This window comes from Cyanistes caeruleus, chromosome 8 (genome assembly GCF_971803275.1).
Source record: "Cyanistes caeruleus chromosome 8, bCyaCae1.hap1.1, whole genome shotgun sequence".
Classification (NCBI taxonomy): domain Eukaryota; kingdom Metazoa; phylum Chordata; class Aves; order Passeriformes; family Paridae; genus Cyanistes; species Cyanistes caeruleus.
In genome coordinates, this window is record NC_141708.1 from 3,385,891 (window position 1) to 3,400,187 (window position 14,297).

The 14,297-nt window shown below is 43.5% G+C and overlaps 1 protein-coding gene and 1 long non-coding RNA gene across 6 annotated transcripts in view; one reads left to right on the forward strand and one right to left on the reverse strand.

The window, feature by feature from the left end:
• ZRANB1 (zinc finger RANBP2-type containing 1) overlaps window positions 1–9,423 on the reverse strand; it is a 43,002-nt gene extending 33,579 nt beyond the window's left edge. Inside the window, exon 1 of one of the 4 annotated variants that reach the window (XM_086900267.1) lies at window positions 9,311–9,423. The gene's annotated coding sequence lies outside the window, so the exon portion shown is untranslated. Of the gene's footprint in view, window positions 1–7,301; window positions 7,635–8,128; window positions 8,480–8,910; window positions 9,263–9,310 lie in introns of those variants that run through there. The other 3 variants (XM_023930015.2, XM_086900270.1, XM_086900268.1) reach the window with 3 other exon arrangements.
• Window positions 9,424–9,687: 264 nt separating this feature from the next.
• Window positions 9,688–12,854, forward strand: LOC147651822 (uncharacterized). Of its 2 annotated transcripts, XR_015290037.1 has the most exons (3): window positions 9,688–10,077; window positions 10,503–11,113; window positions 12,540–12,854. It is a non-coding gene; the product is annotated as an uncharacterized LOC147651822 (long non-coding RNA). The 2 variants fall into 2 exon arrangements; XR_015290036.1 differs by lacking the exon at window positions 12,540–12,854 and having other exon boundaries at window positions 10,503–12,422.
• The last annotated feature ends 1,443 nt before the right edge of the window (window positions 12,855–14,297 follow it).

Consider the following 14,297-nt stretch of genomic DNA (forward strand, 5'->3'; position numbering starts at 1 on the left):
TTCCCCTGGATCTCTGGAAGAGGCCAAGGAGCTTGGATCAACCAGGATAGTGGAAGGTGTCCCTGCCCATGGCAGGGGATTGGAACAAGATGAGCTTTAAGGTCTCTTCCAACCCAGACCATTCTGTGATTCCATGATTTACTGGTGATACAGCATCACCATCCAGCCACAGCAGTTTGATGTTTATTACATTTTTTCCCAATTACTTCTTTGACTTTGTTTTCAAGTCAACTTGTTATTTTGGATTCCTCACAGAGGAGAAGCTGAATCATGGAGCGCCTCCTCTGACAGAGAAATAGCAACACAGTGACTGTGAAGTGCAGGTGCATGCCTTTATGTCCAAAATGCATGAGCAGACAAGAAATTAAAACCCACAAAACTTCAAACAAATTCCAGTTGATCAGTTTAGACAGTGTGCTGAGTATCTTCTGAACACACTTGTAGAGTAACTCAATACAGTGAAGAAAATATGTTAAGTTCTGATAAATAAGGAACAAACAAAAAAAAAAAAATCCTTATCAGATCACTTTTTTACTATATAAAGTCAGTTGTAAAAGGTGACCTAGAATAACTAGAATTTTTTAACAAAATTCTTCTTTTTAGGTGCACAGGAAAACACGAAACAGCTCGCAGAAATCGGGAAGAAACAATAAAGTTCTCAAATACCACTTTTAGGACAGGATATATTACACTCCCCTCAATTTAATTATTCACTGTGTCCAGAAGTTGTTTCTCCCTTGGCTCAAACAAGGAACAATATGGAGCTCCACTTCATTAAATGATCAAGCCCCCCCTGTAAACAAGCCAGATGCTGATTTAGACCAGTCTACACTACGGATTTTAGCTGGGATGGTGCTGGCATCTGTGCTGGCTGAAACCTTACGTAATTCCACCAACTACATCTGTGTTCCCACCTCAAATTCATTTTGTTCATGTCCACAGATTTTCAAATAAAACTGCTTTTATATTTACAGGGAAAAAGGGAGCTCAAGGAGCTAGCTTCTGGAAGACAAATCAAGAACCACCCTTCTTCCCCCCATGCAGCTGCCTCTCATAAGCTGCTCCAAAAAGAAAGGCAGGCTGGTTTCTTCATTTTAAAAACACTAAAGCAACTTTTCAGATGAACACAGTAAGTAGAAGTACTTTTTTCTGAAAGAAAGGGATCTCTATAACCAAATGTAGAATCTCTTAACTCAGCACTTCAGGAGTATAGAAAGTAAAACCTTTCACAAATCCTAGCCTAATTTTCCAAAGTGCACATTAACTGACCATCTTCTCTTACCTTACCAAACTTACTCTACCTTCAGCTATTTGCTCTTCCTTCTCAATAATTCAGTATAAGCCTCCACAGATAGGTATATTAAAAGCAGAAAGATTGAACTTGGGCTTCTGTAGTTTGATGGGAACTAACAATAAGCTCTATTGTCATCTCCGCAAATTAATTTTAATAAAATTAAGAACCCTGACCTCGTCAATGGAACAAACAGATCAGATCAGCACTGAATCTGGAAGCTTTGCAGTAGCATCAATGTATTTTAATAAAGAATGGAAAGATTACTGCTGAGTATTTTCTTCATTAGCTTGAACACACTGAAGCAAGAAATTTAATAAGCAAGCAGAGTTTGCTTCGGTTCTCAGGACAGTTCTTTAAAAAGGCAACAATTCAGTCCCAAACAGAGCAGCAGAAAGGGGAAAACACTCTGTCATCTCAGCAAAAGCACAGTGAAATAATTTTCCACAAGCTGCTCTGTGAGATGGGGGTTTTACTTGGGAAATGTTGATTTCCTTGAAGAACACCAGCTGGCTGTTTGCAGGAACTGGACCCAAACTGCAGCAGCCACAGAAGGCAGAAACCCTTCTCACCAAACTGTAAAAGCAGGATTTAGAGGTTTCTGTCCAACTGCATCATCCTCCCATCCTCATGGCAGCAAGAGCACTGCTCCAAAACACACACGGATCCAAAACACACCTCTGGCTCTCTGGAGCTGCTCCTCTGCTCCCTCCAACACCAGGGACAAGGCTGCTGTCTCAAGAGAAGCATCATCCAGGTAAGCCTGGCACAAATCTGACTTCCATTAAACACCCAATCACTCCCATGCATATCACAACACAGTATATAAAATACAGCATTAATGGTGCATGAGAAAAAAACCCTGAAAATGTTTTTGTTGGAACTGAGTAACTATTTACAATCTAGCTCATAAAGTGATTTCTAACACTTTCTTCAGTTTTGATTGTCCAGATCACCAAAAATACTCCTTACTGTAGATTTTTAGCTATGACCTGCCTCAATACCTAAAACTTTTCATTTTGTAAGTGAGGAATGAATTAAAATCCAGGAGACTTCAGCTCTCACTAAGAAACACAATGCAAGAAACACAGTTCTCTTAACCAAAAAAAGCAGGAAAGTAAGAATTAACTTCTGAACACATTCAGAAATCTGTTCATTGGGTGAATTCAGATGGATTTCATTTACATAAAATTAATAAAAAATTGTTTTCATTCTGCTTTATAGATTCGTATCTCATTTCAAAGCGTCTTAAATCTACTTTATTAGGTATTTATGGTATTCAGAAAAATTACGCTGATTTTACTTCAGCTTTCTTTTCAATATTCTATTCACACTTCCAACCCAACTGCTGACTTTTCATAAGCAAAAGAATTTATATGCAGCTTTAAGGCAAGAGGATGTCCAATTCTGCTAATGCTCCACGCACTAAGGAGGAAAACATCTGGGAGGTTTCTGATCTTTGGAGACATTTGAAATAAATGATTGACAATGAACTTTATGATTAGATCTACAACTTAATGTAAACAGATGCTTCTGCAAAAGCTGGAAACTCATTATAGAATTGACAGATATTTGAGAATGGTACATTTTCTCTTTCTGCTGTCTTCTTTTTATTCAAATATTTATCTCTTAAAGCATTTCTGTGCTCTTAGCTGCTACAATTAACCCTCTTGTGTAACTTGAACAGTGCAAGTTTGCATTTTATTCATTACTCATCTCAAATGGGTCAAACTCCATCTAGCTCTATTAACTTTGTGACTAAAAGCTAGGAAAATCTTAACTGCTGAAAATAACCTATAAAACCCAGGAGCAGCAGCCTGCTGTTCAGTTCTCTTTCTTTGTCAGGGCTGCTTTTTTTGTTTTAAGCTAAATTAAAAGTGAACGACTGTCCAGATGAGACATGAGATGTTACTACACATTAGGATGGACTAAATATGACCAAGTGCTTAGAAACCAACACCATTTGGGCAAACAAGGGTAAGCAGTTTAACAGTTACATAATGCACAACATCTCCCACACAACACTAATCAAAATCCAAGCAAAATGACTTAAAATAATGAGCTATGATAGAGCATTTGCATAAATACAGTCAGCAGCATTTAATGAATTTGACCATGAACAGCAACAGATGAATAACTGACTTGAGATCTACAGTAACAAATGTATACAGTAAAACAACAGAACAGTTAAAACTTCATTTTTAAAAAGACATTAGCCTTGGACAAAGTACAGAAGTTGAACAAGATGTTTCTTTATAAAAAGTGAGGTCAAATACAAAAACAGTTTATCTGTGTTTAGACTGTGCCTCCAACACCAGACCCATTTTTGTTTAGCTCTCAGCCATCCTCACACACAAAGAGAAAAACCAGATGTCACGCTCTGACTGAAAACACCCTGTGGAGTCAGACATCAAAACTCTGAAACACTTAAACCTGTCCAATGGCAGGAACATTACACCAAGACTTGAACATTCTCTAGTAATTATCCCCTGGACCTCCTCAGTACTGCCTGACCATAAATTAGAGCAGGGCTACACACGCAGTCGCCATTCAGAGGAGGAAAACCACCTGCCTCCAAAGGAAACATGGAAACACACACTCAGCATCACTCTTGGGCAGTTTGCTCCTAATTAATGACAAGCCACATCCAGATACAGCTAAGGACTGTCTTTGGTATGAGCATTTGCAATTGGAATACACTTAGGGCAAGTCCCAGCTCAAGTGAGTCAAACAAATTACATTCATTTTATGCAGTTCTTCCTAAGGCGCTGGCAAGGCAGCAAAGTATCAAAAAGAGGGAAAAAAAAAACAGTAGCAAAAATTCTATTATCACAGCACACAAAGTCCACTAGTGTGGATGCTGTTGATTAACACAGTACAAAGCACTAGTGTCAAATATCACAGGGAAAACAAATCCAAGCTCCTTCTAGAGACAGAGTGATTCCGGTTCTTTATTTTAAATCACTTTTTTTCTTTTTAACCGTAAGATTAGTAATCTGTATTTTGGTCATAATTCATATCTCCGAGTTAATCACTGCAGGGTACTCTGCACTCCTGGAAAGTTTCAGAGTAACAACTCTAAAACAGAAATAACAGGTTCTGGGGTGGGAGTAAGTTTCTACTAAAGGCAACATTGAACAACCTTCTTTAAATAAACCCTTTAAAAGCTATGAGGTGACACTTCTTTTTATCCCTGCCAGTGGGGACGTGAAGAATAAAAAGTTAACAGTTCAGCAGCCTATCTCAGCCCTTCAGCAAGCCAAAAATGAGCTTCTCAGCAGGCAGTCAGTAAGGGGAAGCCTTCACAGGTAAAACCTAAACCCACTGGCCCATCTGTCAGACGGTGTCAGTGACAAGTACAAGTCCAGGACAAAGCACCCAGGGCAGTGAGAACCAGCAAAAACCAAAAGTATATCATCAACACTCCTTGAACCCAAGACCTCTAGATTGAGCCTGTTCCAGGGGAGTACTGAAATAACAGCAGGGAATAAATATGCCAGCTGTCTCTACAGATCCCTGCTTAGATACTGGGAAGATGATTGGAGACTCAAGGAATACTTTCAAGCCCATTAGCCTGAGACATGCACAAGCCAAGCTCTCACAGTGCACTTACGGTCCCAACAACCACGAAAAACAAGATTGTCCCATAAACCAGCAATCATCATCACAAAGCAAACTTCCCATTTTTTGCTGGAATTACACACATTTATGAGATTTATGATAGATGTTTTTCTTCCCAGATAATCAACTGACTGCATCAAGAACCACATAGTTTTTAAATGAGTGGACCTATAAAAGTGTGTGTAAATTCAAAGTCGCTAAAAAATTACTGATCAAAATAGTTCTAACACACTGGGGAAAAAAAAAAAAAAAAAACCAAAAAAAACCACCCAGACCACTCAAGTTTATTCTTCCTTCCAAAGTCAAATAAATCATGGTTCTGACAGTTTTCTTTAGCTCAGGAACACCAACTCGTGAATACCTAGAAATTAAAAAGAAAACGAACAGACCTTACCAAAGTTTCTTTATGCCCACAATCTCCACAGTAACCCCCATCTTTCTTTGATTTATTAAAAACAGCTTCTCACAACCAGATGCTAAATCAAACTGAAGTCAAAGAACCACATGGAGGGTTTTTAAACCTTAACATTTGATTACAGAAGTAATGGCAAACATAACCCAAATAAAACAGCACCGTGTCCTGGCTTCTGGCACAGCAGGAGGAAGGGGAAGGGAAGAAGACTGCAGCCTCCTCGCTCACAAGTCACAGCTCCAGACACAAGTCCTACTTACACAGCCCTATTTACACATGCCAAAGCAGACACAAGTCCTTCCTTCCAGCCCCCACCATGCCCTGGACAGCAGGTTACATGTCTGCTTTTCACTTTCTACCTAGGTCTTCAGGTATTTTCAGCTCGGTTCTGAACTTAAATCCTGCGTCTTGTCCAGCATTTTTCTTAGAAGTAATAACTGTCCTTAATTTAAAATTTGCAAGCCATTGTCAGCAAAAAAAAAAATCCAACTTAGTAGACCATAATAAAAAATAAACAAGCAAACAAAAATAAAAAACAAACCACGCAGTAGTATCCTTGTCTTAAGAACAAGCAGAACAGATTACATCAGGACAAACCCAAATAACCAAAGGGAAAAATGCCAACTTAATTATATCTCCTGTACAATAGAAAATGTAAAAGGGTTGCGAAGTTGGCTGCTTCCTAGGCAAGATGCTCTGCACATATCAGTCACTACCAATCTTTCCACTGTATTACCTCCCCATGTTCCTTGTAAAAAATCTACTTTTCCTTCTGCTTTCTTGAACCGGACTCCATATCAGCCCCCTCTTGAGTTCTCTCTTCAAACATCACTGCCCTCATTCCCTGCTCCATCCCGTCCACACCTCTCCTCTCCCTGGTCTTTGCCAAAGTGAGTTTCTGCATAAATGGGATATCAGCAGGGGAAAAAAGGTTGTTTTGAAAAACACAAGGTGGACACAATTCCAGTCTGAATACGGAGCTTGGGAATACCTGCCTATGCCACAAAGAAGAAACAGAAAATTATAAATATTATTACAGATTAACACACTCTCAGAATTGATGCTGAATTATGACAGCTCTTCTTTTAAAGTATGTCAACTGGTAGACCCCAAAGAGGTAATTATTAATCTTGCACGTCAAGAAAGTTCCAAAAGAATTAACTACAAAGAGCAGCTGTGCTCCAGCCACAGATGATGCAAAAATGAGCACAGTCACAATCCTGTGCAAGCTGAGGCAATGACAGCTACACAAGAAATGCTATGAAAAATACCAGGAAAGTGTATGGACCCCAAATGTTCGAAATCTTAATTTTAAGACAGATGCTTTAAGATGTAACAAATTTCATTCAACTGACATTACAAAGTTACAATTATCCATGTTACTAAACTGATTTTACCAAGCTACGCCATCTGACAAGAGAAATGGCAAACTCTTCACTAACTGTGTTGAAAAAAATTCTCTTTTCAACTCTGCCTCATTTCCCTCCTCATACATAGTACTATTTAAAAAAAAAAAAATAAAAAATTAAGAACTCTATTACAGCTAAGCCAGCCATTTTCAGCTGCCAAACTAAAGTTTAGTTCCATTTTAGTACCAGGAGACTGTGGATCATAATTCATGCAGTTAAATTGAGGATTACTTGTTGACATCAATTTTGAACAGCCCAAAATAACCCAGTCCTCAAATTTTGGGGGGAGGAAAGGGCATGAGATTACTAAGAGAACTGGCAGTAGCAGTTTAAATGCTTTGCTGTGATTAGCTGAGAGCACATCACGACAAAGAATGTATTGATCTGAAGTTGTGCTAGAACTGATACAGCAAAGAGAAGCTGGAAAGAGAAACATTAACACCCAAGTTAATACCACATGAAGAAGCCAGTAAATCTCACTTTAAAGTGCCTGAGAGAACATTTGATTATTTGATTGACTGTATTAAAAATAACCTCCCATTCAATCAGTAAAGTATTTCCTACTTACACTTCTGACTTATTTACAGATCCTTCTTGCAAAGGGCACCAAAGACAGGTGGGAACTCTGAAGAATTTACAGGTCAAACAACACACAATGAGAATGGCCACACACAAAGCTAAAAATGTCCCCTTGACCCATTCTGAGCTGAGTCTCCAATTAAAGTCACGCTTCTGTGATGAACCGTTGATGCTTTTGTGCCACTCAGCATTCCAATTACATTAATATTTGTAATTATGCTTCTGAGAAAATGCTAATAGACACAACTCCACAAGAACAGTTCACAGCCTCGCCAGTGTCACCCCCACCTGTCTGCCCTTGCTTAAGCAGCAGAAGGAAAGTAAAGGTAGCAATTTCTTTTTCCTTCATGAGAACTACACCACATAATTAGAGTTTCACAAATCCCAAGAAATGCAATACATCCAAAGGCTTTATTCTCTTTGAATGCTGTGACAGACCTAAACCAGAGGTGATCTTTCACATATGACATTCCAGACTCCACATGCTGAGACACCAACCCAGCTTGGCCTTCGGAAGGAAGCCAGCAAAACAGTTCCAGAACACCTCCTGCTGCTCACCTGTTTCCCCCTCCCTGAGTAACTACTGAAAAAGGGGGGAAAAATAAATAAGCCTCACAAACCTCTTCTGTGGTCACCAAAGACCAACAAGCAGATGGAAGAACAAAATTAATTACAACAGATCCCTTCTGAACTACTGTTAAAAGGTTCTGCTCACACCAGAGCAAGCTCTAAGAAGAGAAGGAGGGAGTTACCATACAGAAGACATCTCACCTTTCAATTTTTGTACCAGCAAACACATCAAAGCACTAAACTCACATGCCAGCTCCAGCACTTGTGACACCGCAGGCAGCTGGTGAGCACAGACTGTTCAAGCACAGCACAAAGCCCGTCAAACAACGTTTGTTTACTACATCAACCCCCAAGAATTCCAGAAAAAGTTGTCATTATTGCCATCGCTGAAAGTCACCGTGGCAGCAGAAAGTTCTCAGCAGCCGGGCTGTGCCAGCTGTGTAGGACACCCGGATCCATCTTCTCCATCATTTCTCCCACCCGCTGCTCCCAAGGGAGCGGTGACTGCTGTGGGGACAGGCTGATTCTGTCACTCCCAAGGGAAGACTCACAGACACATCCAAAGGACTCACAGACACATCCATGACCTCCGCAGACAAGTTTATCTTATCCTGCCAGGAAGCTGCTGCAGTCTGGGTCCGTGAAGGCAGACAGGGAGGCGCTGGCAGTGTGGATTACCAAGGTCTGCCTCGCTCCTTAATCCAACTTTCCCAATTTTTGTTTAGACTTCGGTTCCCAAAGACGAGCTCGATTTTAAAATACTTCTCACACTGTGCTTCTGATAAAGCATCGACAATACTTGATCACAGAATCACAGAATGAATCACAGAGTGGTTTGGGCTGGAAAGGACCTTAAAGATCATCTCGTTCCAGCCCCCTGCCATAGACAGGGACACCTTCCACTGTCCCAGGTTGCTCCAAGCCCCGTCCAACCTGGCCTTGGACATTTTCAAAGATGGGACAAGCAATATCATGGAAGTTCTGCTACCCAAAATCCACAGACACAACCCATCACTCCCATCACCTACTCCACCACCGCGTGCAGATCCACACAGGCACATCCGAACACGAACAAAATCAAACCAGGAGGGTGGGAAGAAGTAGGAGGGAGGCGGCACAGGCATGATCTCACCCAGGCACACCAAGGCACTATAGCCCAGGGTCCGGAGCAGCAGCCACGGGAGAAAAATCCGAGTTTCCTGCCTTTGTACCAAGGCTGTGCCAGCCTGCCTTCCCTCAGCAAACCTTTCCACGCGGGACACCGATCGCAGCGGGATCCGGGGCCAAGCCGGAGGCGCCTCCTCACAGCCCCCCCCGACCCCGCAGCGGGTCCCCGTTGGACTCTGGCTCAGCTCGCCCCCGTCCCCCCCGCGCCCCCTGGTCCTGCAGCGCTGCCCGAGGAGGGCAGTGAGAGCATAGGATCTTTACCTCTCCGCCGAGATCCGTCCCTCAGTCCCTCAGGAACACGCTCGGAGCACTGGGAGCCGCCTGCGCCCCGCGCCGCCCCCCCCCCCTCCCGCGCTCCCCCCCCCGCTCACGACATGGTCTCTCCCGAGGCGCCGCGGCTGCCGCGGCCGCGGGCGCTCCCACTTGGCGCGGCGGGGGGGGGGGGAGGCTCTGCCCGCGCTCCTCTAATGGCGGCGGCCGGAGCGGCCCAAAGCAAAATAAACCCCCGCACGGCCGAGCCGCACGTCAGCGCGGCCTGCCGCCCTGCGCGCTGCCCATTGGCTGGGCCCGCTCCTGCCTTCCGCCAATCGACGGGCGGCTCTTTGCGCAGAGCGGTGATGTCATCGCTGCCGCGGGGCGCCGCGCGCAGGGCGGGCGCCAGGGGGCGCCGCCCGTCCCGGCCCCTCAGGGCGGGTCCCGCGGGACCCCCGGTGGGGATTCCGCGGTGCCCGGCCCGGCCCTTCCCGCTCCGCTTCTTCCCGCACGGCCCCAGGACCCCTCGGCATCCCGCGACCTTCCCCGAGCCAAACATCCGCCTGGGTCGGCGGCGGTAACGCGCAGAGCGCTGTGGAGTGGAAACGAGAGCATCCTCCCTCCCCGTGGCTCCACATGCACCGCGGTGCGGGGTACACGGACATCGGAGTTTCCTGTGGGAATAGTCCCTCAAAAATCCTCCGTGCGATGGCACGTGGCCAGGCAACAGCCGTGGAGAACACCGCTTTGTCACAGCTGGTGACAGAATCGCTGAGGTTGGAAAAGACCTCCGAGATAACCGAGTCCAACTTGTGACCAATCCCCACCTTGTCCAGAGCCCTGAGTGCCACATCCCGGCCTTCCTTGGACACCTCCAGGGATGGGCACTCCAAACCTCCCTGGGCAGCTCCTTCCTATGTCTAATCACCCTTTCCATGGAGAAATTCCTCCCAATGTCCAAACTGAACCTCCACTGGCTGCAATTTAAGACTCCGTTCTCTATTTCTTATTGGCACTTGAGAAACAATTTGTTATAGAACAACTGAAGGAATTAATGGGAATCCAAAATCCTCCAGGTGCCATGGTCAGGTTGATATGGTGGTGTTGGGTCATTGGTCAGACTCGATCTCAGAAATCTTTTTCAATCTAAATTGATTTTGTGAAATAAATTTTAAACATTTCCTCTACATGTCATTTCCAGCTGTTCCTGACTCGAGACAGTGAATGCGTGGGGTTGGAGTTCAGGATGCTACCCTGCCCAAAAGGACTTACCCAAGTAGCAGCCATGCAGTGCAAAGCCCATTTCTTTCCTGAGAAGTAAAGACCAGCAGCAACAGCTCTGACAGCCCTTGGGTTCAGTCCGTGTGCTGGCTACGCAATATTTTTTTTGCTTTCCATTCAAAAATTGTGAGACTGCGTCTTCCTTATGCTGCCCTTGTAGGCTCACTGACAGAAAATGTGTATTTGTCCACTTCCTTGCTTTTCCCTCATGGATTTTACATCATTTGATACTTGATTTCCACACCCCACCCCCCACCCCACCCCCCCCCCAGTTACTACTTTTTATTTCAGGCTTTCTCAGATGTTTTAGCACTTTCTTATTTCCATGGTTTCATTCCCCATTCCCAGACACTGTTAGATAATGCCTCAAGCTTGGTGTTGGGAAACTCATCCAGAAGCAGCTGGATCCATCCCTTCTCCCTCAGTCAGCATAAAAGGAAAGCACCTGAGATGTTCCAGCAGAGCAGTGCTAGAGAAAATCCCTCTGTCCAGCAATCAGACAACCAGGACTGGAGTCAGGACAAGTAAAATGTAATTACTTATGGAGACTGAAATAGAAATTTGTCTTCATTTGCAATTAAATTAGTTCCCTATAAACATTGAGAATTGTTGCAGGGGGATGGTAATGTGATTTCTCTCTCCCAGACTAATTATTTACTAAATTCTCTTTCTGACTCCACTGAGCAAGTTGGTGCATTTCTCAAAACACAGCTGTAGAAAAAAGGGGAACAACATTTTTTTTTTTTAATAAGACTTGAATAAGTCATGTAAAATAAATCTTCCTTATCTTAAGGAATTTTACCATCTCTGTGCTTAGACATCATCCCAAAAATGTATCCCTTCCTCTTGGCATCTAGGCAAGATGATGGAAGAGCTGTTGGGGTAAATTTTAAATGCTGCCCCAACTGTGCAACAATGGAAGTTCCCAGAAATAATTGTTATAGATTAGACTGCATAAAAAGGTATGAAAATACAAGGAATATCTTAGAACCATAGACTTGTAGAGGGGCTTGGGTTGGAAAAAAAGTTATGACCAACTGAAAAAAAACCATAATTCCAAATAATTCTATGATTCTAAGAGATTTTAATCTCTGCACAGTTGGTCTGCAGAACAGAAGCATTCTGAGTAGTGAAAGAGGTCCCTGGATAGTATTCAAAGGAGAACATGGGGACAAATTGAATTTGAAGATATCTACCAGGGCAAAAGAAAGTCCTGGGCTGTATCTCCCAATTACCTGACATTTTTTTATGTTGGTGACTTTATTGCTAAGGCCATGTCTTTGCCTTCAGCTCAAGAAGCTGCTGGTGTCTCCTTCCAGGTTTACCTTGCAGGAGTTTGCCATTTGTTCTAGACTTAAACAATAAAATAAAAGAGGAGTGACCTTTCAGCAGTTTAGAACATTGATATTTACACATATAATTTACCCAAGAAGAGCTTTCAGACTTCTAATTTGGAGACAAATCAAAATCTACATGACTTGATAGTCCAGTCCTCAATAGATTTGGTGTTTGATCATCTTTTTTTAAATGTCAGAAAGATAATTCTATTTTTGTTAGAGGTAGCAGAAGTTGTAAGCAAGTACTAATTTCCTATATCCCACCCAAAATTTTCATTTGCTTTCACCAGTGTAAGGAGAAATTTTAACTCCCTAGGAAGGAATTTGGAACAGTCATACTCATTTGACAGCTGAAGCTGTTATTTTGGGAACCTTCCTTTGCAGAGCTGGATTTGCTCAGGCCTTGCTGCTCGTGTGCCTTCACACAGAGTTGTACAACTGCCCCTTGTGCCTCACAATAAACCCACGGCAGAACCATGAGATAAAAATATCATTTGCACATATATGTGTTCCAGTTTTCTTTTTTCCCCACTTTTCAAACATCATAAATCTCTCTTCTTGTAACTCCCCACCTTCCTTAGCCATCCTAACTCCAATCTCCTTTCTTCCCATTCCTCCAGAACAAGAACTGATAGTAAATCTCCTTGTCAGAGCTCAGATATTGTATACAACCCAAGCATCATGCACAAATGGTGTGATTTTACAGGAATATCCAGCTCAGAACCCCCTTGGTTCCCATCCTTGCCAGCCTGGAGCTGCCCCACCAGCCTGGAACCCTTTGTGCCTGCGAGGTGTGAGCCTCGCAGGCAGCCAGCGAGGCAGATGGCTGGGAAGTTCCCTTTTCTACAAAGAATTTATAAATTTAGGATTTTTTCGGCACAACCCTGAGTTGCAATTTTCCGCTGTCTCCTATTAAACACAAATGCTTTGTCTTACAAGATGCCCTGGTTTTTTTCTGTCCTGATGCTCGCTGTGAGTGAAAGGCCTTTCCCTCAACCCTCCCTGACGTTTCTGTTCTGATTCACCCTGTTTATACCCGAGCAAATGATACCCAAAGCTATAATTAGAAAGCAAGCACTGAAACATTCCACAGGAGCACATTTGTTGCGTGTAGCTGAGGGACTCAATGACACAAAATTGTGCTTCAGGTAAGCAAAAAAAAAAGACAAAAAACCCAATTATTTTCTGCTGGCATGGAGTGTTTTTGTGCTGCAGCAGAATTACCTCAGCTTGAGTGCAAAGATTACATCTAGTTAGTGATGTCTAAGTGCAGATCTTGCTCTTATGTAATTCTCTTTACCCTGGTAACTCCTCACTCTCAGGCAGAGCGCCGGCTCCCATTAGGAAATTCATCCTCAGCTTATCCAGGAGCAGGGATGTACGTGCTCACCAGATGGTTCTTTCTCACCAGCTGAACTTTGGATATGCAGAGCTCCCTACTCAAGCAGCTCCTCAGATCCTGCTCTTGCATTGCTTTATCCTGTGTTTTCAGGAGCAAAGGCTTGCAAAACTTAGATAACAGGTGAGGAATAGAAAAGCACAAAAGTCCAAAGGAAGCACAGGTTTTGGATTGAGAACAGGATGTTTTAAATGGTTCACTGATTTATTACCAGATTTCCACTCTCTGAGTCAGCCTGAGCCTTCAAACCAGTAAATCCCATCCTTGGGGCTCCTTTTCTCATTTTCATTTGAATCATAAAAGTATTCAACTATAGCTAGATCACTATCCTCCCTATCCAGGCAAGGATAAAGTCAGAGGGGGCTAAATCACAGAACCATAGAATGCCTTGGGTTGGAAGAGGCATGAAAGAACATCCATGGAGACAGCAAGAGACCCCTCACTGCTCTCCAAGTAACCAGAGTGTGTGGGGTGATTGTTTCAGGGACAAAACAGCCAGGAAAGAGAGAGAATAAATAAAACTAGATTTGGAAATTTGGGCAGAAATGTACCCTGAAATGTATTTCAGTGACAAAAAGAAAAGGGTACAAAGCAGGGAGCACTTGCATTGAAAGCTTCCACGTTCTCATATTTTTCTTGCTTCCTCTCTGGTTCCACATGGAGCAGAGCAGGGGGTGAAGGAGTGAATCCATTGGGATAGGATGGATTTCCAACTGAAGAGCTGGAGCCCTGCGATCAGAGAACCTTAGAAGCTTTCCTCAGCTGGGCAGACCTTGTGTAGGTGAAGGATTCTGTGGCCAACAGAGAAGCAGCACACGTGGAGACAAACGGGAAGCTGGGAGGCGATGGGGTGGCTGCGTTCCAGCACTCAGTGTGGATCTGGAGACTCCACGAGGACTGCAGGAGCTGCCCGGCCCAGATGGTGAACGCAGCGTGGCTGCCACCGCTCCGAGCGTGCATCAGCAGGTCTGTCACAGCA